This window comes from Panthera uncia, chromosome C2 (genome assembly GCF_023721935.1).
Source record: "Panthera uncia isolate 11264 chromosome C2, Puncia_PCG_1.0, whole genome shotgun sequence".
Taxonomy (NCBI): domain Eukaryota; kingdom Metazoa; phylum Chordata; class Mammalia; order Carnivora; family Felidae; genus Panthera; species Panthera uncia.
In genome coordinates, this window is record NC_064810.1 from 7,192,185 (window position 1) to 7,217,155 (window position 24,971).

The 24,971-nt window shown below is 47.5% G+C and overlaps 1 long non-coding RNA gene across 1 annotated transcript; it reads right to left on the minus strand.

Annotated features, from left to right (window-relative positions):
* Positions 1-1,706: 1,706 nt before the first annotated feature.
* Positions 1,707-18,401, minus strand: LOC125921692 (uncharacterized). The gene is made up of 4 exons (XR_007457458.1): positions 18,136-18,401; positions 14,171-14,299; positions 6,995-7,071; positions 1,707-1,806 (listed from the first exon to the last, which is right to left on the minus strand). It is a non-coding gene; the product is annotated as an uncharacterized LOC125921692 (long non-coding RNA).
* Positions 18,402-24,971: the final 6,570 nt, after the last annotated feature.

A 24,971-nucleotide genomic window follows, 5' to 3' on the forward strand; every position in this document is an offset into this window, starting at 1 on the left:
AGCAGTTCTAGGAAACTAAGACACTGAGAGTGAAGTCCACTCTAGCAGCCACCTTCCGGCCCAGGGATCGTGCCTATCCTGTTGGCGATAAGCCAAGGTGTCCCTGTGCCTTTTTACTTAAAGATCATTACATCTGGACAGCTCAATCGTTGTCAAAGGCTTAGTCCAGAGCCAGCAAACTGAAAGTATCCACACACACACCCATCCCTACCCTGACTGTAAAAAACTCTACAGCCAAACCTTCTTTTGTTATTATTAGTATTGTAGAGAAAGAACACGCACATGTGTGAGTGGGGAGAGGGAGAGAGATAGAGGGTGAAAGAGAGAGAATCCTAAGCAGGCTCCACGCTCAGGGTAGAGTCCTACACGGGGCTCGATCCCATGATCCTGGGATCATGATCTGATCTGAAATCAAGAGTTGGATGCTCAACCATCTGAGCCACCCAGGCACCCCCTATAGCCAAAACTTCTAAGGCAGAGGGCTGGGATCTTATGTTGAGAGAACTTTCAAGATCAGAATTCCCAACCATCCTTAAAGATTCTTTCCAGTCCTTTCCAGAGAAACATTGTCCTTCAGGCAAGTTCTTCCTTAAACCCATCACTCACACCCATCTTCCTTGCAGAGGCACAGGAGACAGCGGAAGGTAGAAGGAAGCCGTTTCTCCTCCAGCTCCAACAAGCTCTGACCTCCTGAGCCATACTGAACATCCCTTCCTTCAAGGTGGCTAAAGTCCCTGAAGCTACTGGCTTTCCAGACCCCCTTTTAAATTCACCTCATTTGCTGAGACCCAGCATAAAGCAAAAGGGGATCATAAGACGAGATAATTTGCAAAGGACTTCAAGAGGAGAAAATGATTTTGTTTTAGAGCTAGCCATCAGATTCATTGTTTACATCGGCAGCTCTTTTTTCCACAGGGTAAAGAGAAAGCTGAGAAATACTGAGCTGGAATATAGATGTTGGAATTGAGCTGTTTGTATTAGGCTCAGTTTGTTGGGGGCGGGGGAGAAAAAGGAGATGCTGACGGCTTCTTGGCGATGCTCCCTGTTTTCCAGTAAAGGCGAAATGGGGTGGCCTGCCTTACGACTCAGTGATATTCAGAACCCAATCCTAAAAAAGTGCATCCAAACTCCTTCCCCCGTTCTGGTCCCAGATGAGCTATTTTGCAACCTAAAACCTGGTACTTTGGTCGTATGCTTTTAAGAATTCTCATAGTATTTGACACAGTGATAACTAGACATCTGTCTCTTCTCTTAACTTCAACTAAGGCTAACTGAATTGGAAACAACATGCTCCATGGTGAGGAGAATGATTTGTTTTGGACTGAGATTTAGAGAAATGGCAGGTCGTGGGGGAACGTGTTGTGCCACGTCATGAAAACCAAAACAGAGTGAATCTAAGAATACCATTTTCGTTCTAGGCCCCATGAACTTTATCTAAACCAGGGCTTGGCAAACATTTTCTGTAAAGGCCAGATAGTAAATATTTTAAGACTTGCAACCACGTGATCACTGTAGCAACAGTTCAGCTCTGCCACTGTGGCCAGAAAAGAGCCATAGATGACAACCTTTACAAGGAAGGTGCTGGAATGAGAATCACCAGTGCAGGAATGAGATGACTGCAGAGCCAAACGATCTGATGGAGAATAACGAGTTCACCTATGGAGAGTGATTAAACACTCAGTGAGTGTTTGCTTCTCTTACCTTGGCCAATAAGGTTAGTAATATGGCTGCCTTACAACGTCCAATCTTCGGAAAACACTATTCCTAACCAGTTTTCGGTCACAACGCAATGGCCCGGTGAAGATACTTGAAGACAAACAATAGAAGCGATTGTTTATTTTTCTCATATTTCGTCCCTCCAATCAGTTCAGCAAATTTAGTTCTATCATCTGTGATAGGCTGAGTATTAAAAAAAAGAAGTTGGTATAGTATCCCACAAATAGATATGATGATACAACTTTGGATAATAAGCTAAGCATCGAGAGTTTCTTTTCTTTTCTTCTTGGGTTTCCCTCACTGTAAAGAGCAATGATTTAGGTGAAAGGATATCATGCAATAATTTGAGAAATTGGAAAGTGTCACCTTGTTGCCCAAACAGTGCTTCATACTATATGATGTACTTATAGATGATTGCAACCTAATGTGGTCTTTTATGTGATGGTAATCAATCTAGAAACTATTAGCATGTAACATTTTTATTGATGAATCATAATCTCAACTGAAAGAGGCTAACTCTTCAGCTCTTGGAACTCATGAGTCTTTATAGACGGCCCAGAATGTTAAGTAGAATTCTAACAATTATGGAGGAGAGCCAAAAACAAATCAAAGGAACCATTTACTGCTTAATGTATTTATCCAACCCTTCTACCAGAAATATTTTCAGTTTTGAGAGGAAAACGTCCTTTGGCATTAACTAAATACCTGCATTCATTTAAAACATTCTACTAAGAATAAATCACATTATACAGCCATTAAAGGACCAGATCGATACATTATGGTTAGTGGTTGGGCTTGATGTAATAAAGCATTTTAGTACATTTGACTATAGACACATAAAACTATTCAAATGATGAGAAATTTAATTATATAACCAGTACTCAATGCTTCTGCACCCTCTGGAAGACAAGGTGCCCATGGTCACTTTGGCAGTAAGAGGCAGGCACCAGCTCTCAGAAGTTTTGGTCTAGAACTGGCATTCATTACTTCATCTTGCAACATATCGGTCAGGAGCTCTGTCCAAGTGAGCACATGGACAGTTGGTGGGTAATAATTACAAAATGTGATGTTGTAGAAACCAGTTAGAACTGCAAAAGACGTTTAGCAGGTGAATTTGAGTCTGGGTTATTGGAGAGAGATCAAGGAGAAACCAGTTAAAGGGGAAGAGAAAGAAATCCATTAAAGGGGAGGGAGAGGGAGGGACAGAGGGAGGGACAGAGGGAGGGAGAAAAAGGAAGAGGGAAAGAAAAGGGGACAAGAAACGAAGAGGGAGTGGTTGAGAAAGGTAGAGGGGGAGGGTGGGGGGAGAGGGGAGGGAGAGAGGGAGAGAGGGAGACAATACCCAAGCTAAAGCCCCAAACCTGACCACCAGCCTGAATTTCATTTGGGAGACAGGCTTAACAGTAGCAATGAGAATTATAAAACAAAACCTACAGGTCTTGGGAGCTTCCAGACACAATATGAAGCATCCGAGAATACATTTTAAATTAAGTTGCATCCGCAGAATTATGTTTTTCAGAAAAGGGGGACGATAGTCTGTTCTCTTCTGGTCTGTCCAAATTACAGTCAGTGTACTATATTCAGATCTAAGTAACAAGGGGAAACAAAACTGGGAAATTCTAGAATGTATGCAAACTGGATACATCAGGCCACAGCACTGCCCTTCTCTTTGGTGGCTTGGAATACAGGGAGTGTGTGAGAGTGTGTGCATGTGAGACAGCGTGTGTGTGTGTGTGTGTGTGTGTGTGTGTGTGTATCCTAGGTTACCCGTGTCTTTGTTTTAGTTCAGCAGAGGAGACGTGAAACCTTCCCTACTCTTCCCCCGTGAGAAACACAGCCATCACCAAGGGGAACATAAACCTAGCGATTTGTGTGGGCTGCTGATCGTAGTCAGAGAGCAGGGAATCCCTCACATATCCTTCAACGATAGCACCATTCTCAGTGCCTACATAAATAATCTATTGGGTGAACCATTTGGTTCTGATAGAAAGACATATGTCTCTCTCACGCAGTAACGGTATTTTAATTGCTAGAAGTTAGTCCCGGTTTAGTGGACTGACCTTAGCTGCAGGCAGAAAGCAGCTGTCATGAGAGCAAGTAGATCCTTGGCTTGGTTTTGCAAGCTCGGAGCCCAGAAGACTTGCAACCAGCCTGGACGTTTTCCAGAGGAGCGACTGCCTTGCCACTCACTGTCTCCATCAATATCGTATTCTTCTGTCAGATTAACTATTGCTCATGTAATTTTCAACGTAATACAAGTTAAACCGGAAGGGGTAATCAAATTCAGTATCGTCGAGCCACGGACAGAAGGCAGTACATTTTCTAAAAGTGACTAAAAACATAGACTTTATTGGAAGACCACATATGTCACCGTTGAGATCGACTATACGTGGAACTGATGTTGATCGCCTGCACAGCAGTCCTTTCTGTGTCCCTTCCCCTTGTTGGCGGGTGCTGCCTCCAGCAAAGAGGCTACAAGTGCCAGAGACACCTTCTCGGCCAGGATTGGGTTTATAATCCAGGAGAGCTAAGGGAAATTCTGCAGGAGAGGATTTTAGGGGGGAAAAAATTCCCCCATGAAGAGAAAACGAAGTAGAAGGGCTACTATACTCTACTGTTACGTTCTTAGTATTTGTTTTTATTCATTTTATCCTAAGTGCACACAGAAGATGTTCTGGGTCAGACTCAGGTTTCTTAAGAAACACTTCGTAGTAAAGAATACATGTCTGCCCCTGCCTCAGTGCTGAGCCAAGATGCAGCACGGTGACCGTCTATGGGGAACCTTTCCTGCACTCGTGGCCTGATAGCCCATAGAAGGGGCACAACGAGAAAGGATTTTTCCCTGTTAATGAAGAAAAGGAGGCAGCTCCCCCTCCTTAAAGGATCCCTCCAACTCCAGCCCTTGGTAGATAAATAAAATCTCTCCCAGAAGCCAGATAACCCCAGGCGTGTCCCTGCATTTAAGACCTTGGGGGTGTTCCAGGGCTCCTTCCCCTTGGAATATAAAACCTAGGCAGGTGGCATCTCCAGTCTTCCTAGTACCCAGGGACGGCTTACCCTAGACTCCTACTCTGGGCTGTCACCACTGGGGTGTTTGAGGAGAAGAAAAGTTTGAAAATCCTTTTGAGTTTTTTTCATTTTCTTTTTGTGTTTTCATCAGATGATCACATGTACCTACAAGGTCAATCAGAGCCACTATGCGCTGTTATTCCACAGCCGCGTGCTGTTTGTAGCAGCCAAAAGCTGGAAACAACTCAAATATCCATCAACAGTAAGAAGTATGAAGTTGGTATATTTATACAGGGGAATGATACACAGCAACGAGAATGGAGTGTGGATGATCTCACATATCTGACGCTGGACAACATATATGCTGAAGCCAGATGGAAAAGGGTACATTTCTTGTAATGATATGCAAATGAGGGCCAAATTAGAAAAAAAAAAGATTTATTAATTAAAGATACTGGGTTTCAAGGTGTCGGGTAAGTATTGGCTGAGAAAGGTGGGAAGGTTGCTTCTGAAATGCTAGAAAGACTGTCCATTTTTTCTTTCTTATTTCTTTTTTTTACCGCGGTTAGAACACGTAATACGAGCTCTCCTCTCTTAACAAAGTTTTCAGTGTACACCGTATGCGGTTACGGGGAGGCACCGTGTGGTACAGCCGATCTCTTACTCATCTCGCTGAACAGAAACTTTGTACCCGTTGAACCCTAACTCCCGTTTTCTCCTCCCAGAAAACCCTGGTAGCCACCATTCTGCTCTGTTTTCTGGGGGTATGACCACCTTAGATACTTCACGTGCGTGGAATCGTGTAACATTTGTCCTTCTGTGGCTGGCTTATTTCACTTTATATAATGTCCTTAAGGTTCATCCACGTTGCAGAAGATGGCAGGATTTCCTTCCTTTTTAAGGCTGAAGAACACTTTATCGTAGGCCTCGACCACATTGTCCTTATCTATTCATCTATCAACAGACATTAGCCAGATGGTTGTAGAACCCATTGTCCTCATTTGTGAAGAGTCTTAGGAGGTCAGACTTTACATAGGAGCACTGAGAAATCCAGGGGAGTTTTATTTCCCTACACATATCTTCCTACTTTTAGACATTATTTGAGGATGTGCTATGCAGACTCCAACAGCTGTCTGGCAGCCACAGTGGGGAACATTCTTGGCACTCCGGGCTTCCACTGTCACAGATGGTAAATGTCATTTCTTGAAGGCACTTTGAGTCGAATGTGTGTTATCCACAGCCAAAAAGTGTCCTGATTCATGTAAAATTACAGGAGAAGGTCTTCTCTTTCTTCTCTTTCTGCCTTAGGTTGTTGGTGTTGTTGCCAGTGAGTGCTTAGGGAGTCATTCACAAATCACTTGATCCCTGTGGAAAACATCCCTAAAAGTGGACCCCAGAAATCTGGGGACTTAAGGAGAGTCTGGCATCATAGGAGGCTAAAGACCAGAGATGAATGGGAGCATTCTGTGATGGTGGTCAGATTCATGACCTTTTGAGGCCCCTGAGGCCAGCAAGGGAAGCTGAGAATTGAGCTCCGCCCCTGCCCCCACGTGGCCAACACCCAATTCAAGATCAACCCTCAGCAGATCCCAACTGGCCACACCTTTCCTCAGACTTGACCTGAGAACACAATAAACATATGGTGACAGGTGCCTCTGCCCACCTCAGTCCTTCAGTCCTAGGCATAGATGCTGGGATGGGCTGACAGCAAAGCATGCAGGAATCCTAAGGACATCGGGAGGCACTTGAAGGTGCCATTTGATTCCATTTGCTTTTTAAGAAGGTGACACTCTCTACAGGAACAGATCCGCGGAAGGCAAAAGTAGATTCCTTCACATTTCTGATATTTCCTATGAGGTGTCTTATACCCGGCCAAAGTGTTCGGGTAGAAAACGGACCTAAGAAGCCATCCAAGGTCTTAACTTTTCATTAGAAACTAATTTGGGGGCACGTCAACTGCCAACTCTCTAGAAAGACTGCCAGAATTTTCCGTTGATCAGGCAAAGCCAAGTTTATTACCAAGTGCAGTGAGGAAGGGCGCCATCTTGACAGAGTAAAATGTGTCTCAGAAGGGCGAGATCACACTGAATATTTATAGGGTTTCAGAGTCTGGACTCCAGAGGTTTCAAGCATGTCTTCCTATGCAGGGATTTAACTGGGATTGGGCCAAGTTCACAGTATATTCGTTTAGGATTGGAAGCACAGCTCAACCAGGGTTTCAAAGCAAGTCTCAATAGGCAAACTGTGGGATGATAAACCAGTAACTTACCCTGCTAGATGATCCAACACCCAGAAAGGGGGCTGCTTGAGGTATCTGGTGTTTGGATAAATTGACCTGGGAAATTCCTGAAACAAATAACAAGGTTATTTACTGGTATAGGTTTCTCCCACTGAGAAAGAATTTCCTAGAAGAAAAATAAGGTATGTTGATATAACCATCCCTAGATACCCCTCTTGATGGTTAAGTTATGTGATGTAGAAGGTCTCCATTCTCAGGTGTCTGACACATTCTGCTCATGAAACTCTACACCGTGTGATGTTTGTTCTCATGCAGACATACCATGGGGCACCGTAGGTTATTAGCCTAGAAAGTTCCCCTTTGGTGTCGTAACTGCATCCTCACCCTAAAAGGAGTGTTATCAGGGATGTGAAGTCCACAGGCTTTCGATCCAAAAAGATAGAGGCTCTCCTTGCTTGTTTGTTTGGGGGATTTGAATCAAGAGAGGCTAACTTGCTCAGTCCTCATACTCTACGAAGGAGGTACTGTCACTGGGAAAGAGGAAAGCGTCCTGACCCTCTTCTGCTCTTAGTCTAGGTCTGTCCTACATTGAGCATGTCATACATGCCAACCTGGGCGCCTGGGAACCGTTCATACATCTCGGAGGGAAAGGCTTCCCTCCTAAACTTTTGCGTTCTGAGGCAAGCCCCGAAGGGCAGAAACTTCCTAAAAGCATCCTTGCATCACAAAGACATCACAATACTGCCACAAATCAAAAATTCCTTTCAGTGGTATTTAATATTGTCCATGAGCTTTCTGGTTCCCCTCCAAGAGAAGCTCATCTGTCTCTCCATCTTGCGGAAGAAGAGTATCCTATCGTGCTTTAGCATCTAGGCCCGCTGTTCTGGACTCCTGGGTTGAGTCCCCTGGGCAGCCCTTGTCTCACTATGTGTCTGTAGTACTTCTGCTTCCTAACCACGTGGCTGTCCGGTTATTTTTGCCTGTGGCACTTTGAATCGCTTTCATCTCCACTGCCCATATCTCTGCACGAGTACTAGGGTAGAGGACGTGGTCCTGGGTTCCATCCACCATTCTCTTATAAGACCCTCCCACCTACCATTACCACGTGAAGCTTCCAAATTTCTTCAGGGACACCAGCCTGCCTCTGGAATGTCCTAGAAGAAAATCATAATTCTGAGTTTCTACTGCCTTTTCTTGGGTCTTGAAGAAAACTGGTATTGGCTTTGGCTGCATTGATCCAACCTCTGAGAATGGCCGTGGGCCATCCTTGACTCACTGTCCAAGGGGGACTTTGGCCATCCCTGAAGACCAATTCTGTACCTGTTACTTCAGATGTTTCCAGGGGCTCCTCCACCTCCAGGGCCACTTTTTATAATACTGGTGAAGTCGAATTCCAAGTAGGATGCTGCTATGGGCTAAACTGTGCCCTCCCCAACTCATACATTGAAGCCCTTAACCCTTAGTGCCTCAAGATGTGACTGCATTGGGACATCAGAATTTTAAGCAGTAATTAAGTCAAAACGAGGTCGTTAGGGTGGCTCCTATTCCTACATGACTGGTATTTTCGTAAGAGGCGATTAGAACACGGATATGCACACACACTGAACAAGAGCTACATGAGGGCATAGTGAGATGGGTGGCCAGCCACAAGCCAGGAAGAGAAGCCTCAGAAGAAACCCGCTGAGACCTTGACCTCAGAAATCCAACCCTTAGAACTATTCTGTCACCAAGCGGACTTTGACCCACTCGTAATTTTATTGAACATGTAGTCTGCCCTCTACCTTCTCTAGAAATTATTCTCTTGAATGAGAGTAAGGATATCTATCATTTCGAATGAGCAAAGGAAGCTTTAAGCTATGTTTTCACGTAGTGTCTATCACAATAATGCTGGGCAGATTGATAAGGTGGGGGCGGGTGCCCTTGCAAACGAAAAAAAGAAAAAATTCCAAGAGGAAGAGCTTACTATTTCCCCAAGCAGGTGGAGTCTGAAGAGAAAGAAAGACTAGAAGCTCTGACTTATTCCAGAATACATAGTCATTGCCTTAGGCAACCCCGAAGGCAGCCACAGGAACTTCACCCACCCCATAAACAACTATATAGTAAGGAACTGCCCCAAGCCTCTGCCCGAGGAATTGTGCCAGATAACAGAGAAAAGATTGCATCTAAATAAAATGCTAATCACGAGGAGAAATGAACTACATTGTCTAAACCCACAAAACGGTAGTAATGAGTTGTGCAAATACTAGCTAGCAAACATCCAGCTACAGGGTAGGAAGCCATCGGCCAAGTTAATTTAGGTTATGTTTTATGGTGCCATATATCTGGAAACGATTCTTAGGGGTTATGTTCTGAGGCAAATAATTTAGAAGGTTGTAAGACTGGAATGGACCCAACAGCCGTTGTGTGATTAGTCTTCCCATTACAGGTAGGTAATATTTGTGGCATCTGTGAACTGAGTCGGAAGGCCAGGCGCTCCTGGCTGCCTGCCTACATTGCACTCAAGGTAATGAGGACTTGATGGCAAGGGAAAACCTGGTCGGGAAAGACAGTATTCCTTAGAGAGTGGAATACAGAAGGGACTGAGACGGTGGCCAACCCATTTGTGTATAATGAGGCCATCCTGGTAAATACACTAAAATACACCAAATACACAATTGCTTTCGTTCTTATGTCTTCACGGCAATTTAAGGAGATGTTTCCGTTCTTTACCTTGAGAGGATAAACTATTACTTTAATATGCATGCATCAGTTGTTTATCACTGTGGAACAAATGGCCACAAACTTCACGGCTTTAAACAACTCACATTTACTATCTCACAGTTTTGGTGGGTCTGGATTTCAGGCATAGCTCAGCCTGGTCCTCTGCTCATAGTCTCGCCAGGCTGAAATGGCTGGGCTACATTCTCATCTGGAGGCTTGACTGGGCAGAATCCACTCCCAAGTTCACACGGGCTGTTGGCAAAATGTATCTCCTGGTGGTCGTATGACTGAGCTCCCCAATTCCTTGACGGATGTCGGCCAGAGGCAAATCTCAGTGCCCAGAGGCCTCCAACAGCTCCCAGCCACATGGCTTGCTCCATGGACTCTCTCACAAATGGCACCTTACGTCTTCAGAGCCAGCAAGGGGAGTCTCCCTTTCCATCAGAAAGGGCCTCATCCCTTTTTTCAAGGTTCTCACTGACTGTCAGGTCCACCAACAATAATTTCCCTTTTGATTAACTCATAATCAACTTCTTTGGGATCCTGACCACTTCTGAAAAATACATTGGCCTTCGCCACATTCTAGAAGTTGTAGGGTCTGTTTCTACTCAAGGGGAGGGGATTATAAAAAGGGCATTGATAGCAGAAGGTAGGTCACTGGGGTTCACCACCGCACAGTTTAGTATTTTGTTTCTAAAGTTAGCACTGCATACTAGTATTTCTGCTGAATTCTTATGCACGTTGCGTGTAACAACTTTCAATGTATTGTATCCCCTCGCTCTCCTTCATGCGTGTGGGTAGACCATTCGTGTATTCTTTAGATGCTGAAGGGGACAGAGAGGGGAAAGGGGAGGGGTTGAGTAGAGGTGTAATGCAGGGTCTGACTCCGTGTTTGGTGTCTGACCACTGACGGATTTCAGGCCCCACCACACCCTCTTCCCCCCCTGCCCCACATCTGGGTGGTTGAAGAAGTCCAACTGCTCCTGTCATTAGCACCAATGGGAAGTGCAAACCATTCAAGATCTAGCCCATGGACAGCCCCTCCCACCACGAATGCCCTAAAAGTTCTGTGTGCTTTCTCAAGCCACTATCAGACCTGTGTAGGAGCCTGTCCCGCACTCCCAGAAAGCCTCGCTGTATGAGTACTAAACTCTTCACACCCTCTTGGCACGTGGCCTCATCAGTCTCAACATCCAAACCACATTGTGGAGGTGGCAAGGTCCAACCTGTTCATGTAGGGTAGCCACACAAAGGGAGTTTGCTTTGTACCTGTTGAATCCTGACCACCCCCCCCCCAAATACTACTAAAACAATCTGCTAACAAGACAAGGCTGAGTTTATTGCTTTCCAGCATCACAGTGGAATCTGAGTAGAACTTAGCAGAGGAGAGGACGAGGTCAGGGATATTGATGAGGTTTAGGGTTTTGTTGAAGAGGTATCTTTCGAAGCAGGGGAATGTTAATTAAGACAAGGCAAACGGTCATTGTATCAAGATTGGACGGCCCGGCAAAGGGAAGACTTCAAAGGCAGGGTGTCATAAAGTCGCGGAGAGTAAAGAGTTGTTTGATGCTATCTATAAAAAGTCTAACAGCTTTAGGGCGCCCAGGTGGCTCAGTCGGTTAAGCATCCAACTTCAGCTCAGGTCATGATCTCATGGTTTATGAGTTTGAGCCCCACTTTGGGCTCTTTGCTGTCAACACAGAGCCCACTTTAGATCCTCTGTCCCCTCTCTTTATGACCCTCCCCTGCGTGCAAGCACTCTCTCTCTCTCTCTCTCTCTCTCTCAAAAATAAATAAACGTTAAAAAAAATAAATTTAAGGCTAGATTCATTTGGGGCTGGCTTTTGGAATTGAGGAAGTTAACAGAATCTGAATTTAGGAAAGATGGTCTTCTCCCGGCTCAAAATACATTGTTGTTGTTGTCGTTGTTGTTGTGTGTATGAATATTTAAAAAAATCAGTGCGAATAGTGTTACTATTCATAATAAGAGTTAATGTCTGGGAGACTCTAATGGTCTGGGATCTCTTTTCTTCTTTGTTATTATTAACATCCGTTCAGCACCCTCAGGGAAATGATCAGACTCAGACCTCCTGTGCCATCGCTGGGGGAATAGGACTTGATGCCATTCCTCTTTGGTTGTAAATCCAGCTTTTAAAAGCAGAACATCGGGGACACTCTGCCCGTAAACAATCCCAAATACTGTGAGATCATCGCCTAAGCCAAAAAAAATGAATATTAACGAGACTGTGTTCTTCCCATTATCGATCCTACAATGTGTCCCATCAAGTCCTCTGTGGCCTATGGCGAGTTTTACCTCCACAGAGCTAGGATTTATCACAGTATCAGCTTCCCATTGACGTGCACTGAACAACTTTGGAGTAATAACATCTTAGCATAGGATGGTGCAAGGAGAGGACTCTCACCTCACAGAACACTGCATGACCTAGCTCCTTAGCTGCCTTCCCAGGCCACTTCATAAACCACCTCCCTTCACCTACTAGGTTTCAAGAATACCAACCTTATGGCTTTTCAGACCAGCCAGGGAGTCCGCATGTACTGTTCGTCTTCTTTCCTTAACTGCACCTGCTCTGACTCCTTCTTGACCTTCAGATGTCACTTAAGTTTCCTGGCCAACTGGTGCAGAGTGGCCACCACAGTCATTCTCCACGATGTCACTCTGCCTCACTTCTTGCAGACGTCGCTCTCAATAGCTTCCTTATTGCTTCACTGATCCACTGGTCGTCTGTCTCCTTCCATCCTCCCACTAGAAGGTCCATGACAGCAAGGACCACACGTGTCCGGTTCTTTGTTGAATCCCAGCGCCTACAACAGCATATGACTCTTGGAAGGGGCTCCACATTTGCGTTGAACGAATGAGTGGGTGGTGGGATGGTGGAATCCTCTCCTCTCAAAAAAAAAAATAAATAATAATAATAATAACCTATTTTCCTTTGCTTTGCTTCATTTAGTTTTCCAGATATGAGAAAGCCCTGGTTAAAGATATCACTGCCGAAGTCTGACAACCATTCCTGAGATATCTAGTTAGTTCTTTCGAAAAACCCTTACTTCTTTGGTGAATTAATTATGCATCTTGACTGTTTTAGTAATTCGATTTCCTTAGCTGTACACGTTTCCACTTATTGACTCTGTTGTCTCTCTCATACACTGTTACTATTCAAATATTTTGGAGAAAAGAGAAGGGATGGAGTGAACCTTGACAGTGACCACCACAGTCACACCCCGACAAACCAGCCTTCAGGTTTGACACTCTACCTGCCACCAATCCACACTAGAAAGGGCCTGGATGTTTCTCTCAACTTCTATGGAAGCAGAGGCATGATCTTACCCTGCCCTGTGGCATCCCTGTTCAGTCTTAACCTATCTGCTGTCAGTCTTTTAGGGAGTATAGAGTAGGTAGGAAAGGGTAGCATGATTCTAGTCCATCATTAAGAAAACCAGTCCAATAAAACCTGAGATCGATCTCAAGAATTTGATAAAGTTTAATAAGCTAAGTAAAGATTTTAGGCTGGAGGGACTTATCCTGTCCCTGAAATTAAGTCACAAACATTGCTGCTCACTCTACCTATAAATTATGTTGCCCAGAGAAACTGCCCCAGAAAACTGAAGGAGAGCTTGTTTTGAGATGTCCATAACGTGATTGTTTATTGGATATAGGTTTGGGCATCAACACAGAAAAAACAAATTAGCTGGGAGTTCAGCCATCTGCAAGCTAGAAGGCCAGGAAAGCTGGCGGTATAGTTCCAGTGCAAGCACGAAGGTTCTGAGAAGGAGCAGAGCTGACAGTTTAGGTCCTGGTCCAACGGGGAAGGGGAAGATGATGTTCTAGCTCAGCAGTCGACAGAGAGACCGAATTCCTCCTTCTCTGCCTTTTTGTTCTACTTGGGTCCACAGTGGAATAGACAAGGCTCACTCACCCTGGGGCAGACAATCTGCTTTACTCTGTCTGCCCATTCAGCGCTCCTCTCTCCCAGACACACCCAGAAGGCATTTCTAACCAGCTCTCTGGGCATCCCATGGTTCGGTCAAGTTGACACATAAAATTAGTCACCGGTGTCCAAGCAGATTTTCCTGTGGTGATCTCGATGCTGTAAAAACCATGTCCTGGGAATCCTTCCGTGGAACCGTGGAACGAAAGGTGCTCCTTCTAAGAACTGACTCAGGTTAGTGTGTGGGCAGGCCCTGAGGGTGAGGGACAGGGGCGCTCATTGGAGGACTGAGATCCCTGTCCTCACCTCCGCTTGGATGCTTAAAATCACAGGTACTCCTTGAGGTCAACACATTTACTTCCCGGAGCCGTTGTGAAAATACCAATACATTTTTACATGAGAGGAAGTTTAATCTTACGGGGGAACCAGTGGATTTAAACTGCAGAATTAAGTTCTTCCTGGCCCAGCTGTGTGGCCGTGTGCAAGCATCTCACCTCCCTGGAACCTCATCCATGGCCCGAGGGTTCTGTACCGAAGTCAGGACAGCAAGTGTACTTACTTGCTAAGATCAGATCAGCTCGGACAGGTAAGTCCAAACTCCTTCGAGCACTGTATTGGGAGGAATTAATTCTAAGGCCATGCCCAGAGCAGAGCTGGCCCACGATCAGCGTTTTTGTCCTATTCAGGCCTGTGATGGAGAGAGAAATGGGGAAAAACAAGTGAGTGAGTGAGTGAGTGAGTGAGCGAGTGACGTCGCCAGAAAATGGAGAAAACGCAGGCGGTGGTGAAAGCTCAGCCCAAATGGTCATCTGTGGATGACTCCTAATGATTCCTTGTGTTCCGTCGTCTCTTGGGTGTTCTATTCATTGCTTGGAAAGACCCAGGCTCTGAGAGAATGACAAATAGGGTAGGGCCATGGAAAAGGCTGGAAAGGATACAGGAAGTTCTGGAGAAGCAGCTCCTTCACCTGAATGGCCCTGTGGACTGGAAGGGGCCGGGACAGCATCGTCCTGAGGCACAGGTTCTGCTGTCCCCATTTATAAGCAAGGGCTGTGTCACAGAGCGCTTGGACGACGTGCCAGTAAGTCGGGCAGCCAGCAGGTGCAAAGCAGACCCAGAAGCAGGTGGGCAGGCTGGCTCCGGCCCCACACGCGTGGCATTGTCTCCCAAGAAGCGTGAGACCCTCACTCAGCAGAGAAGACACTGAAAACGCTACTGCACAAAACCAAAAGGACAGCAAAGAACCTCGCTTCCAACTGGGCAAAGGTGTGAGTGACTTCTCCCTCCTGTTACCAGCTTGGCAGGGGAACGTGAGAGAAAACTCCTGAATCGTGCTTTGTCAAAGAAAGGGAAGAACGACATTCTGGAGAGGAGGTAACAAGGATGTAAGCCGTCTCCGAGTGATGGGTGTGGCAAATAGCCTGTGTCCCGCCATAATCTGTGATGACCAATAGTGGTGGGACAGAGGACGTTACCAGGCCAGGAAGCTTTGCTACCTGTGAACCTAACTCTGGTTCTGCCACCTCCATACTAACAAATAAAATTCTGGTCTGTTGCGGGAGGCTGGTGGGGGGGGGGGGGAGCGCCTGCACTGTGGGGCACGTGACCCTGGCCTCTGTTTCCCTCTGGCAGTCTTTTGTCATTCTGGGACGTGTCCAGCATCTGAAACAAAATAGGTATTTCATGAAAGAAAAGTCCCTATTTTTTGTTAATGTTTTTATTTAATTTTGAGAGAGAGAGAGAGACAGAGCATGAGTGGGGGAGGGGCAGAGAGAGAGAGAGAGAGAGAGAGACAGAATCTGAAGCAGGCTCCAGGCTCTGAGCTGTCAGCACAGAGCCGGATGAGGGACTCGAACCCACAAACTGTGAGATCATGACCTGAGCCGAAGTCGGACACTTCACCGACTGAGCCACCCAGGCCCCCCGAAAATTCTCTACTTTAAGTTAAGGAAACGGAAGCTCCGAGGAGTGCATTTGCAGCCCTTGGAGATGCCCTGCTCACCTCCTACTGCTGGGACTGTAACTAGCCGGGTCCTCGGGATTGCACTGAGATCCATCACTGAGCCATGTTTTCACGGCTTCCCCGGGCTGCTCCCAGCCAACGGCCCAGGCAGGCTTGCTCCTGAGGACACAGGGGGCCCCCAAAGCCCCGCCAAACCTTCCAGAAACTAGCAACAGGCGGTCCAGCCTTCCCTGCTTTCCTCTCACACAGTAGCTTCCCCTAATAAGTGCCTGTTTAATCCCATCCTGCCACAAGCTTCTCAGACGACCCAGACAATATACGACTTGGCGTGATGTGCCAGGAGATCCTTGCTCAAATTCCCTTTATAGTCCAAAGCTCCCTAATCTTTGCTGCACAATTAGACATCGTCTTCCTCTCTCTTTTGGGGAACTGCCGTAACCAGCAAACTGTCAGAGTCGTACGTCAATGGCCCCGAGAAATGTGAGTCCTTTCTTCAGGAGAGAGTTTTCACACTCTGCTAACACAAAAAGCGAATAATGCTCAACGATGCTTAACAAAGAAGGGGCTGACTCTTCCCTCATTACTAAAGAGCATCCCCTGGAAGACAGAAAACTGCAGTGGAGCCAGCTCGAGAGAGGAAATGGAGTTACAGAGTCAAGTTCAATGCCGTAGCCCAAAGGTAGGTCAGAAACAGAATCGGGACATCTCTGTAGATAGGCAAAGCCATCCACACCCACTTTCCCCAAATGGTAGGAGGGCTGTCCATTCGGAGGCTTGGAAAAACCATCTCTCCCGCAGAGATGTGTGCCTCTGAACGCCACGTCCTACCATTTGGATTAGAGGACATTCTCAGGGCTTCTAGGACTCCTGGTGTCCTGAAAATTCCACCAAGGTATTTTATTTATTTATCTATATATATTTTTCAACATTTTTATATTTATTTTTGAGAGACAGAGCGTGAGCAGGGGAGGGGCAGAGAGAGAGGGAGACAGAATCCGAAGCAGGCTCCAGGCTCCGAGCTGTCAGCACAGAGCCCAACGTGGGGCTCGAACCCACCTACTGTGAGATCATGACCTGGGCCACAGTCGGACGCTCAACGGACTGAGCCACCCAGGCACCCCTCCACCAAGGTGTTTTAAAAAACCTTAGAATTAAAAACAATCAGGTCCAGCCCAGAAGAAGTGTGTCACCCCTAATCTTTGTCCAGCACGAAAGCACGAGTCTGAGGTCCCCGAGCTACACCTTAGCAGACACCGTGGGAACAAAGGGCTGATTGTGGAGGGTGGCCCAGGACGGCCAGGTCACATTGAAGGGCTTTTCCAAGTTCAGGGAGCACCGCAGAAGTAAACATAGATTAAAAACCGTTTCTCCCTGCCTGGCTAGCTCAGTCGGTAGAGCAGGAGACTCTCATGACTATCTCTCTCCGAAAGTTCTACCAGTCCTGTGCTCAAGCCGGCTGCTCTGCCCCCAGACCGAGCGAACGCCCGCAGGTCACTCGCACTGCAACTCTCGAATGGGGACATACGGCGGGCGCCCGGATTCCCCCATCTAACTGTCTACGTAGCTTAAGGAAAGTGAAGAATGTGCCTCATAATCTCGGCAATGAGGTTTGTTATTTGTTTGAGGTTATTTATTTGTTGCCCACCCAAGCTTCCAATTCAATCATTAATAGTAATTCTGCCTGAAGCCTACAGCGTCTGCACCAATGGCCAGGATACAGCCTCATTAATATTCTTTTTTTTTTTTTTTTTTTTTTGGCTGAGGTGGTGATCAGTATTTGCCATTGTTTACGGACAGAGCGTTGCGGTTCTGTTTTGAAAAGCTGGATTTACAACCCAAGGAGAAGGGCATTAATTCCTATTCCCCTAGCAACAGCACGGGACGCCTGAGTCTGATAATTTCTCTGAGGCGCTAAACTGATGGTAATAATAAAAAAGGAAAAAAGAAAGCCCAGACCATTAGAGTCTCCTAGACATCAAGTCTTATTATGAGTATTAACAGTAGCACCTTCACACTGACTTTTTAGTATTTGTACACACAACAACAACAACAGCAACAACATAATATCTTGAGCCAGGAGAAGACAATCTTTCCTACATTCAGATTCGGCTAAGCTCCTGAATTCCAAAATGCAGCCCAGAATGAATCTAGCCTTAAATTTCTTTTTTTTAATGTTTACTTATTTTTGAAAGAGAGAGAGAGAGAGAGAGCACTGGCACACAGGGGAGGGGCAGAGACAGAGGGGAGCAGAGGATCCAAAGTGGGTTCTGACAGCACATAGCCCAATGAGGGACACAAACCCACAAACCACGAGATCATGACCTGAGCCAAAGTTCTCAGGATGCTTAACTGACTGAGCCACCCAAGAGCCCTAGCCTTAAATTTCTTAATCCCCTTCACAGCCACCCTAGGTTCCTTCAATCCTTCCCCACCTAAAATAAACCAAAAACAATGTTCCTTTGCCACGAAACACAACCAAGTGAGCATGCCTCGGAAAATAACGGCCAGGAGTTTCCAGTGCTGTTTCTGCGGCTCCCCGACTTCTGTCACACAGAACCCACCTCTTAGATCGGCCTCCTGTTCCAGTCAATTCTATTCGCCCTGATTCTAACCCAGCCCTTAGGTGGGTTCTGGGTCATCCTCAGGACACCTCTCCTGCAGGAAGACTCTCGGAGAACGGCCCCTCTCGCAGACTGGTCACGTGGATGATGGAGTTCATCACCTAGTCTCCTCCTGTAGCACAAGTGATGAATGAGGCTCTCAAGCAAGCTGGGTGTAAGGTCATAGAACAAATCACGGAATCATGGACATTGGAGTCAAGGGGACCGCGGTTCCTGCCCTGCCTTCACCATCTACTGCGTGACTGTGGGCGAGTTGTTCGGCCTCTCTGAGCCTCATTTTCCCCATCTCTTCAGTGAGGGTACTACTCCTGCCTACCTTGTGACATTGCTGTCGAGAATAAATGAGAACATTTAGCAGAATGACTGGCACAGAAGTGCTGTAATAACAGTATTGTAGTTGATTTTCGATCTTCTCTGCTTGGGGTGAGGACAAAGGCACAGAGGCGGAGGATGTCCTACGTAAAAGTACGATCAGCAGGAACAGTGTGTTCAACAACCGAAGCCCTCATCGATGATAAAGTATCTACTGATTGAGTGACAATCGATTGTTGGAAGTCCAAGAAGCCATTGCAAGCCACCGCCCTTGAAGGTTTAATTCCTGGCTGCTCAGACGGCCTCACGGGCTCCAGGAGAAGGGCAGGGGACTGTAATCCACAAAAGCAGCTGCTCAGAGTTTCTACCGAGAAAGACGTTGAGGTTGAGTTGGGGTGACATCACCATTTAGCAACGTCACCCAGCTGAACAGGGAGTGTCGTGATACCAACTTGTCATCCCCTCCCGAGACGGCCCAGAAGTTCAAACAAGCTACACAAACACGTGATGTTTGGAAATGTAATAGTCTGATCGGCAAACAGTCAGCTCAGCACCGTCAGCCAATACAGGCAATACTGAAAAGCTGTAGCTATCTCTTAATACCAAACAAACAAACAAACAAACAGAAAACAAAAAGCAGGGGCGCCTGGGTGGCTCCGTCGGTTAAGCGTCTGACTCTTGACTTTGGCTCAGGTCATGATCTCACACTTCGCGGGACGGAGCCCCACATCAGGCTCTGCTCTGACAGCACGGAGCCTGCTTGGGGTGCTCTCTCTCCCTCTGTCTCTCTCTCCCTCCACCCCTTCCCGGCCCTTACGCACACGTGCACGTGCTCTGTCTCTCAAAAAACAAAAACAAAACCATACAAAAAAACTACACAACAAACGCTGAGGACATTGGCTCGTGGCTTTGCAGTGACACACTGAGAAGGCAAGGTGGTGGAGACACCAGTGTGTGTTAGTTCGCCAACCCCCCAGGGGGGAGTGGAGCCCAGTGGCTGGGCAGTTGAGTCAGCTGCAGTCCCAGGATGGCTCACGTCGGAATTGCGGAGCAGGCCTGGGAAGTTCTATTGCTTCTAGAGCCAGAGGGTGTGTGCCTACCCCCGTGAATCCTGCCCACCCCTCCGGTGAGCTAACGGCCGACTGATTTCACCATGTCCCCTCGTATCGGTCAAGTGTACCATTGGAAGCAGCCCTCTACTCTGTCCTTGGAAGCCACCCATCATGGGCCCGCCAGCCCTGGCCTCAGAACTGGCCCCAAGGGCCCCTTCTCAGCCACGCTGCTCCCTGACAGCTCTCTGATCCTTTGGTGCATGAACCTGAATACACTGCATCCAAAGTGCACCGCCCCCTTCTGCCTGGTTTCCCCAGACTCTCACCGGACCCTGCCAGTCCTGTGCATTCTCTGGGTCCAATCTCTGGCTCACCTGCAGTCTTCTTATTATAATAGCAGAATCTACTTCATAGGGTTTTTGTGAGTCTCAAATAAGATTGAAACGTAAAGAGCTTAACACAGAGCTGTTATAGCTGTTTCCAGCCCAGCTATTCAGACTTGTCCAACGCAGCCCCAAGGGTCCCCCAATAAACTCAGGTGCCATCCACGTTGAGGACAATGGTGTGGAGAACCACAAGACGCAGGATGTCCTCCCAAATTCTTGCTACGAATGACTTAGCTCCTGCTCAGACGTTTAGTGTCGGGGAAGTCACCTAGCACAGTGACGCGTGGATCTTCCTGTCCCCGCCATTCAATAAAGTACTAATTGATCGGCTACTTTGTGCTCAGGCAATGTGGGAGGAAGACAAAAGTCGGTGTCAGGGTGGACCCTCAGGAAACCAAACATTTCAGGCAGGCCTCTGGAACACACTTTAGCGAAGACAATGGGAGAAAAACACCACTTCCAAGAAAAAGATGGCTGTGACGCTTCAAGCATATTCCCAACATCAGCGTTTGACGTGAGCACAACTGCGTTTGAAAACTGAACGGCATTCAGGTGAAGACGTTTAACACAGACTTATGTTCTGCAGAATAACCAGTTTCCTGGCACCGCGTCAGTGTGAATAATAGGCAGCACATAGTTTTATGCTGCAGTGGAATTCTGGACACCCAAGGAAGCATTTTGAACTAAGTGTCATATTCAGTCAACCCCAAAAAGGGTTCTTGAGCTGTGAGGATAAATGGGTGGCAATTAAGTAAATAGGAAGAATAAGGTATTTGGATTTTTATTGCCTATACTATAGTAAAGTCCATCAAACTTACCTCTGTCACCAGTGTTTGAGAATAATATGAATGAGTAACAATAATAGAAGAAAATAAAAATCAATTCTCTTTTACGGCGAAACAGGAGTTACTACAATTCAAAGCATCCTGTGTGCCTCCCTCACTTTTCCTTTCTTCTTACGATCCATCTTCTTATCCATGGGGTGCTTTTTTAAGCTTATTTATTTGTTTCGAGAGAGAGAGAGAGTGGGAGAGGGGCAGAGAGAGAGAGAGAGGGAGAGAGAGAATCCCAAGCAGGCTCCATACTGGGTACGCAAAGCCCAACGTGGGGCTCGAACTCACAAAACACGAGAGCATGACCTGAGCTGAAATCAAGACTCGGACTCAACCGACGGAGCGCCTCTCCAGGGGAGTTTTTAATTAACTTGTGGCACGTTTTCTCCAAATCAATCCACTGACTTATTTATGTACGCCTTATGTCGAATTTGTCCTGGAAGACAGAACGCGTGTGGGTCCACCATTTCACTGCATCGCGGAGCTCACGAAACTGATGTGAGATTTGCAATTGTTTTCCACAAAACAACAGAATCTCCAGTTTCATTAGTATCCACTTACAATAGGCTCCATTTCTTATCCTATGTGACCGGATTCTCCATAAACCCACCACGAGTGGAAGTCTCTGTGTCCGGAGGTCTCCTACACACCCAGGCAGATGAGAGCACGCTCATGGGAGCTTGCTGGTGGGGTGGGAGCTTGCTGGGAGGAAGACATCCCAGCAGACAGTCGAGTCGTAGTGTTCTCATGGAGGCTGTGGCTGGGGAACAGGCTAGAAATTCTCTCAGGGGCAGCCCCCGCACCTCCCTGCTGACGCTTCTCCCACCGTTCACTGCGGAGGGCGATCTCAAGACTCACCAGCAACAGGTCAAGTAAAAGTACACTTTTCCAAGCCCTTCTGTGTTTCCCATGATCCAAGTTTCACGGCCATTTTTGAACAGAGGCAGACGTTCCTGGCAGTAAAGAACTTTGAGCTTACACACCAGCTTTCTTCTTACCTTTTTTAGACTCTCAAATGAATAAACGTAGATGCAGGGAGCCAGGAGGCAAACAAGAGAGCAGGACAAAAGAGGGAAATATCAGAAGAACAGAAAGGAGAGAAGGAGAAAAGAATGGAGGGAAGGAGAGGATCCCGGAAGAGAGGAGACCTTGACAAGAGTCATGGCCCTGGTCCCACATAACATGGCGCAAGGTCCCCACGCGTGTGTGTGCACAAGAGTGTGTGTGTGTGTGTGCATGTGCACAACATCAGCTACTTAAACTGTGACCACCTTCCACTTCTCACTTCCTGACCTCAGGGAAGCGGCCGTTTTTAACCCCACATCGAGGAAGCTTCACAGAGGCTTCTAACCTCGTAGCCTTGATGAGTGTGGCTTTGGGGAAGGAAAACCAGTCCGTTTCCACAGTTACACAAAAGGCACTTTTCAATGCATCGTTCCTTTGAAAGCTTGGCCAAACAACCACTGTTGCCTACCACGCAGAATAGATCCATTCCGCTCTGATGACAAATATCCCTCGCCATTGCGTATATATGTCTATACACGTATATTCACCACGTCAAATGCTGCGTATTTACATGCAGGTGTAATATACTATGTGTCTGTGTGAATATACACCTATTTACAGCGCTCACTGAGCACTCACAGCGGGTCTGAACAATCTCGTGCTTTTCTACCTGTCGTCTCATTCAGTCCTCGCAACCACCTTGTGAAAAGGGTGCCATGACAATCACCCAGGTACAGGAGGGGGAAACTGGGATGTAGTCTCAGTTCTTCGCCTGAGGTTGCAAGACAGCTGAGCGGTTGACGGCCCCGCGTTGACCTCACCGCGTGTGTCCCCGTATCCTGCGTGCGGTCTTGACCCACGGATATCCTTCCTGCTCGCGGAAGCAACGACCGGGCCGCAACCTGCTGTGGATCGTGCCCACCCCCCTTATCAGTTTTTTAAAAACGAATGAGTTTAAATTATGCCCGGAGGACGCGTGGGAATTCATCTCTGTTTCATCAAGCTGTGACTCCCCCTCTCCATCCTCCTTCACCGACCTGGAGCTCCAGAGCCATCTCGAGGAGGGTTCCCATTCACCGCAGCAGGTGACAGTCCCCCCACCCCACCCCCCCGAGGCTGTAAACGGCAGCAAGGGGCAGCCTCAAGAAGCGCGTGCTGCCTCTGAGTTTCCTGAAGTGTCACAACAAGCTTTGTCCTGCAGAAGCCAGGAGACGCTCACACAGCCTCCGGCACGTGAAATCCGTGACACTGAAGTCCCCGCACAGCTTGCTTTCTCGGGCTGAGAAAGCCTGGGCCGGGCATTCCAACCTTCCTGGGCTCCTACAAAGACAAAGCACAACCCAGCACCACCTGAAGGAGAGCAGTCTCCAACCTGACCCACGTTCTCTTCCTCAAAGAACGCAAGGAGCCCATTTTTTTCGTCTTCTGGAACCTTCCTACTGGTTTCCACGGTGGCGACACCAGTTTGCGTTCCCCCCAGTGGCGCACGAGGGACCCTTTTTTCTCCGCATCCCCGCCCGCGCTCGTTATTTCTTGCCTTTTGGATTTCAGCCATTCGGACAGGCGTGCCGTGGTATCTCCCTGCGGTTTTGGTTTGCATTTCCCTGATGATGAGTGAAAACGAGCGTCTCTCCACGTGACGGTATTGCCGCAGCCCTGTCTGGTGACAGAGGGTAGCTACCCTCGTGGTGAGCATAGCATCGCCTGTAGAGTTGGTGAGTCATTGTGTGGGCCAACTGCACTCACATTAAAAAAAAGAAAAGCCCGTGGGATCTTCCAGGCCCAACCCCAGCTCTCTGCCTGACCGTCCTCCAGCCAAGACACGGGTCTTCTCCTGCCTTTGGACCCCAAATTAGCCTGAAACGATGCCACGGGTTTCCTGGGCCTCCAGCCTGCCAGCTGCCCATCTGGGACTTCCCAGAAGTCCCGTCGGTTCTGCTTCTCCAAAGCGCCTGACGGACGCAAGGTGGTGGCCGGTGGGCCTCAGCGGGAAAGCTGCCGCCCTCACAACTCACTTGGGGCACAGCCGTGCGTTGTGGGTTTCGGGAGGGCGCCGCAGTCACGGCCAGAGCCCTCCACCGAGACCTCCGCCGAGACCTGCTCGCGGGGGGTCCTCGGTTAAGGAGCTTTTGTCCACCCCGACTGAGTAACTTTCAGCTCCTAACCTTTCCCACTTCCTGCCCTCTGGCCCCCACATCCACAAAGAGGCAGCACCCCATCGTTCGGAGCTCCTCAGCAGCGAGACTGTTGTCCCCATGCACCTGACCCTTACCTGCTGCCGTTCCTTGGAGGAACGGAATGCCGGGGAGTCAGCACCTCCTTTTCGCCTCTTGCGTGGACCGTTCCGGTAAGAGAACCACACTGGCTTGTCACCATCAGTTCAGCTCATGGTCCTAATTGCCCACCTCGACGCCTGGCACCCCATCAGATGCTTTAGGGATGACGCGCTTCTCCGTGCTCAGCCTGGTGTCCTGACTTGAGCGTGACCCTGGAAAGGACGTGACTGCAGCCTGTTCTAGGACGCCTTCCACTGTAGTAATGACTTGGCATCTTCATGTGGTATAATAATGCATGAAGTACTTACGTGTGGGGAGGCAGTGACCCCTTATTGGACAATCTCAATCTTCCAGCCAGCTCAGATACAAGAAAAGCCAGATTTATCGGCACTAACCGCCCTTCTTGTCCCCCGTGCGGCCAGCCCCAGCGAGGCCTACAAATGCAAATTACAGCCACAAAAGGGAAATGTGTGTCCTCCTTTTCCCCTTGTCCCTCCAAACCACGGTCAGCTTTTCTGTCCCCGGCTCATCCCTGCAGAGGCCTCTTTTCCACGTGGGCTTTACGACAGCCTGATGCTCCTTACTCGGGCCCTTCATTTGCTCAACACCACAGGGCACCTTCCTGAACTTTTTAAAACCTTTATTTCACAATAATTGTAAATTCACAAACATATTTGCAGTATTCTTGCAAATTCAGAGTGCTCCCCTGGGCCCTTTACTCAGATTCATCCATTGTTAATATTTGCTTCATCATGTTCTTTCAAAGTCTCAGTAAATGACTTTGGACACACACAAACCTACACACAATTTATTTTCTCTGGATCTTTTGCCTCTTTGCCTAGTAACATTTCAGTGTAATTTCCTACGAATAAGGGTATTCTCTTTAAAAAAAAAAAAAAAAAAAAAAAAAAA